The following is a 6,017-nucleotide window of genomic DNA, read 5'->3' on the forward strand; positions in this document are numbered from 1 at the left end:
ATGCATTTGGTCCGTCGATAAGAAGCAAATTGTCAAACACAATGCATGGAATTATTTATTGTTACATATCAAGGTGCGTACTGTTGCCAAGAAATGTTATCGACAGATTGCAACCATTGGAAAGTAACAAATATCAAGTTGAATTTGATCCTGGAAGAAGAGAATTAGTTTCAACTTGTGAAAAAATAAAAGTCCTTCAAAAGATCATAATAAACTTACATTAAAACTGGTGTCTTAAGATTCGGGACAAATCTTCTCGAAGAAGGAGGGTATGATGTGAATTGCATATGGGTCAAATGATGGATGAATGATGCGCCGTGTTGATGCAGTTTCTTTTATTTAAATAAGGGCCCAATGCTTTGTAAAATTGGCTAACCAAATTGTGTTTGTGCTTAACCAATTAATGGGCTTTAGTTTTGCTTTATCTTCAAGTTGAAATAAGGGTCCATATGCCAACTTAAGAACCAACCTTTGGAAGATCAAGAGGACCTTTGCTCAAAGCTTATTGATGACTTTGGTAGCCTTAAATTCAGTTACAATCAAACATTAAGTAGCGGATCGTCATTAGCTTGAGTGGACCATTAATTAATAGCTTTAAGCGGGATGATATTGAAATTTATGTGTCATTTGTAATTCTGATGGTTAAAGCTCCTATATAAGTTGAACCATTTTCATCAATGAGGGCAATTGAGTTTTATTCAAAAATAAACGAGTTTTATCTCATCTATCTTAGTGAGAGTGATTCTCCTAAGTTCTTGAGTGATTCAAGAATCCATGAGTTTAATCAAAGGTCCTTTATCCCTTTGTGTGCTTCAACTCTTAGCCTTATCTTCCATTCTCGGAAGTGTGATGTCTATCAATTTCCGTTCCATCTTCTTTTATGTTTCAATTTTCTCGTTTTAAATAATTTCTCAAATTTCTTGCTTATTAGCATTCCAACAATGATAGATCAGTCAAACGAATCGAACCCTGTGGATTCACATCATTTGGTATTCAGAGCCTGGCTATCTACATTTGGAATAGGAAAGGAAGTTTATTATACAAAGTGTTTAACCGAAGGCCATCCATGTTTAGTTGCATTCGATTACGGAAGCAAAAACAATGTTGTGAGCCAAAGATTGGTGGAGAAACTCAGTTACCAGCAACCTTTCATCTGGATCAAGCATGGATCAAATTCAGTACATGGCAATGTGTGAAAGAAGTATTATGTGATATTGCTCCCATGGACTCTTGTCATCTTCTTTTGGGATGGGGCATGGTTTCGTTTTAAAACACCCATCTTGATGAAAGTTCCCTTTATTTGAGGACTGAGGGACATCAAAAGAAGTAGAAATTTATGACACCAAGATAAGTCAGTAAGGATCAACGTAGGCTGAAGGAGAAAACAGAAAAAGAAAGAATAGAAAAAGAAGTAATATAAACTGCAGAAGGAAGGGAAAATAAAGTAAAAGAAATGGAACTAGAGAAAGTTTATTCGTCAATGTTTTTTCTTCTACAGTTTGTGATGGCATTTTACAGGAACGAAAGGATAAGCATGTGAATGAAACACACCAACTTCCATGTTTAAAAAGGAAGCTTGTTCATAGTGCTTTATTATGCATTTGGTCCGTCGATAAGAAGCAAATTCGTCAAACACAATGCATGGAATTATTTATTGTTACATATCAAGGTGCGTACTATTGCCAAGAAATGTTATCGACAGATTGCAACCATTGGAAAGTAACAAATATCAAGTTGAATTTGATCCTGGAAGAAGAGAATTAGTTTCAACTTGTGAAAAAATAAAGTCCTTCACAAGATCATAATAAGCTTACATTAAAACTGGTGTCTTAAGATTCGGGACAAATCTTCTCGAAGAAGGAGGGTATGATGTGAATTGCATATGGGTCAAATGGTGGATGAATGATGCGCCGTGTTGATGCAGTTTCTTTTATTTAAATAAGGGCCCAATGCTTTGTAAAATTGGCTAACCAAATTGTGTTTGTGCTTAACCAATTAATGGGCTTTAGTTTTGCTTTATCTTCAAGTTGAAATAAGGGTCCATATGCCAACTTAAGAACCAACCTTTGGAAGATCAAGAGGACCTTTGCTCAAAGCTTGTTGATGACTTTTGGTAGCCTTAAATTCAGTTACAATCAAACATTAAGTAGCGGATCGTCATTAGCTTGAGTGGACCATTAATTAATAGCTTTAAGCGGGATGATATTGAAATTTATGTGTCATTTGTAATTCTGATGGTTAAAGCTCCTATATAAGTTGAACCATTTTCATCAATGAGGGCAAGTTGAGTTTTATTCAGAAAATAAACGAGTTTTATCTCATCTATCTTAGTGAGAGTGATTCTCCTAAGTTCTTGAGTGATTCAAGAATCCATGAGTTTAATCAAAGGTCCTTTATCCCTTTGTGTGCTTCAACTCTTAGGCTTATCTTCCATTCTCGGAAGTGTGATGTCTATCAATTTCCGTTCCATCTTCTTTTATGTTTCCATTTTCTCGTTTTAAATAATTTCTCAATTTCTTGCTTATTACATTCCAACAATGATAGATCAGTCAAACGAATCAAACCCTGTGGATTCACATCATTTGGTATTCAGAGCCTGGCTATCTAGATTTGGAATAGGAAAGGAAGTTTATTATACAAAGTGTTTAACCGAAGGCCATCCATGTTTAGTTGCATTCGATTACGGAAGCAAAAACAATGTTGTGAGCCAAAGATTGGTGGAGAAACTCCAGTTACCAGCAACCTTTCATCTGGATCAAGCATGGATCAAATTCAGTACATGCAATGTGTGAAAGAAGTATTATGTGATATTGCTCCCATGACTCTTGTCATCTTTTGGGATGGGCATGGTTCGTTTTAAAACACTCCATCTTGATGAAAGTTCCCTTTATTTGAGGACTGAGGGACATCAAAAGAAGTAGAAATTTATGACACCAAGATAAGTCAGTAAGGATCAACGTAGGCTGAAGGAGAAAACAGAAAAAGAAAGAATAGAAAAAGAAGTAATATAAACTGCAAAGGAAGGGAAAATAAAGAAAAAGAAATGGAACTAGAGAAGTTTATTCGTCAATGTTTTTTCTTCTACAGTTTGTGATGGCATTTTACAGGAACGAAAGGATAAGCATGTGAATGAAACACACCAACTTCCATGTTTAAAAAGGAAGCTTGTTCATAGTGCTTTATTATGCATTTGGTCCGTCGATAAGAAGCAAATTCGTCAAACACAATGCATGGAATTATTTATTGTTACATATCAAGGTGAGGTACTGTTGCCAAGAAATGTTATCGACAGATTGCAACCATGGAAAGTAACAAATATCAAGTTGATTTGATCCTGGAAGAAGAGAATTAGTTTCAACTTGTGAAAAAATAAAAGTCCTTCACAAGATCATATAAACTTACATTAAAACTGGTGTCTTAAGATTCGGGACAAATCTTCTCGAAGAAGGAGGGTATGATGTGAATGCATATGGGTCAAATGGTGGATGAATGATGCGCCGTGTTGATGCAGTTTCTTTTATTTAAATAAGGGCCAATGCTTTGTAAAATTGGTAACCAAATTGTGTTTGTGCTTAACCAATTAATGGGCTTTAGTTTTGCTTTATCTTCAAGTTGAAATAAGGGTCCATATGCCAACTTAAGAACCAACCTTTGGAAGATCAAGAGGACCTTTGCTCAAAGCTTGTTGATGACTTTTGGTAGCCTTAAATTCAGTTACAATCAAACATTAAGTAGCGGATCGTCATTAGCTTGAGTGGACCACTAATTAATAGCTTTAAGCGGGATGATATTGAAATTTATGTGTCATTTGTAATTCTGATGGTTAAAGCTCCTATATAAGTTGAACCATTTTCATCAATGAGGGCAAGCTGAGTTTTATTCAGAAAATAAACAGTTTTATCTCATCTATCTTAGTGAGAGTGATTCTCCTAAGTTCTTGAGTGATTCAAGAATCCATGAGTTTAATCAAAGGTCCTTTATCCCTTTGTGTGCTTCAACTCTTAGGCTTATCTTCCATTCTCGGAAGTGTGATGTCTATCAATTTCCGTTCCATCTTCTTTTATGTTTCCATTTTCTCTTTTTAAATAATTTCTCAAATTTCTTGCTTGTTAGCATTCCAACAATGATAGATCAGTCAAACGAATCGAACCCTATGGATTCACATCATTTGGTATTCTGATGAAGGATTGACCCCAACCAAGGATGAAGGCACATGCTTAAGAAGACTAAGCATGTTTAGAAAGGAAGTTCACTAATCCTTCATCGCTTTCATTTATGTTTGTTATTTTTGATTCCCTAAGTTGACTTAGTTGAATCAACTTTAGTTGACTTGTTGACCTTTGACTAGGTTTGACTTGTTGACTATAGTTGACTTGACTTAAGCCAACATGCTAATCTATGTTTATTTGCTTTGTAGGTTAATTAGGAGTAAGAAAGCAATGCTAGGTGGCGCATGGTGATTGGGGAGCATAAATGATGTGGAGGAGAGAGTAAAGCAAAGGCATAAAGCATAAAGTAAAAGGCATGAAGCAAGTGTACCTATGTACCTTTGGTCTCCTTTGTTTTTAGCACACTTTGACCAGTTTTTGGAGACATATGAGACACATTCTTTGTCTCCTTTTGTGCTAGAACGAAATTAGCCTTGCACACACCATAGTTAGCTCTTTTGTCTCTCATTTTTGTAACCTTATTTGACCTAGTTTCTAGAAGCTAGGGTTAGGTTTTTGTAGAGACATTCTTAGGTATCTTTTATTTGCTTAGAGACCCCTAAACTCTTCTATATAAGGGGTGCTCCTAGACATGTAAAAGGGTTGAACATTTTGAAGTAAAAACACTCTTGTGTCTCAACCATTTGTGAGAGTTTCCTCCCTTGGGAGTGAATACTTTTAAGCCTTATCTTGCATAGCAAGTGGCGGCACACATCCACTCATCTTCAAGGTTGTCATGGCTTCTAGCCTAGCCTTGTAGTGGCGTGCTTCTCACATTTTTACCATTTCTTTCCTTTCCATTTTATGTTTTCTTCTTCCTTTAATTGTTCTTGGTTTTCTATGGTTTATGTGCTTTTCATTTCCTTTTTGTTTTGAATCAATCCATCATCTTCTTCTCTTGAGCTTTGTGAAAGGAACCTTCACATCTAGATAGCTTGCTATCTTAATGTCCAGTGGGGATTTCGCTTAGCTTTCTTAATCAACTCACACCATATTCAATAATCTTTAAAAAGGAACAAGATAATCCTTCATCATTTGGTATCTAGAGCTTTGGTTGTCCTTGAATATGGTGTTTTCATGTTCTAACCTTGTCTTGTGTAGCTATCTTTGAATGGTCCACATAAAAACAATGCTGGCAGAAACTGTTCACGATTTTAAAAGATTAAACTGCACCTGCTCAGTGGTCCAAAAATTACGTTCTTGATGTCCAAAGAAAGCTCTGTGAGTCTAGTTTTTAACAAAAAAAGAACCAATGCATTTGGAGTTCTGTGGAGAGAGTTATGATTGAAATAGTGAACAAAGGTCAGAGCTGCCGAGATCACCGCGAATCAACGTTTTTCAGGTTATGTTGGGCAGTTTTGGCTACTATTTTTGTTACTCTTCTTACTCCTAAATGTGGTTGGATAACATGTCTTTGGATGCTTAGTCTTTGAGCCTCAAATCCATGAGTTTAAATGCATGATAGCTACATGTTTATGTCTTTGTGTATGTCATGTTGAGTCTTTAAATGTGTCTAACTTTTGCTTGAGTCATATGTCATATGCTTCTTTGAGTTTTCTTATTCTTGTTTCTAAGTATTTGAGCTATTGCATGAGATCTATGCCTTTTGTTGTAGCATGCTCCTTGAAATTGATTTTGACCTAATTTTTAAGGAACTAAGTGTTCAAGACACCCTAAAATATCCTTCTCATCATCTTAAGTACCTAGTTTTGAAAAGAAAAATTATTTTCATGACCAAAAACAGTTTGGCCGAGAGCTAATGTGTTGCTTGGTGAATCCATTTGGCCATTTTTACTAGGTGTTATGCTA

This window comes from Vigna unguiculata, unplaced genomic scaffold, assembly GCF_004118075.2.
Source record: "Vigna unguiculata cultivar IT97K-499-35 unplaced genomic scaffold, ASM411807v1 contig_148, whole genome shotgun sequence".
NCBI classification, from domain to species: Eukaryota; Viridiplantae; Streptophyta; class Magnoliopsida; order Fabales; family Fabaceae; genus Vigna; species Vigna unguiculata.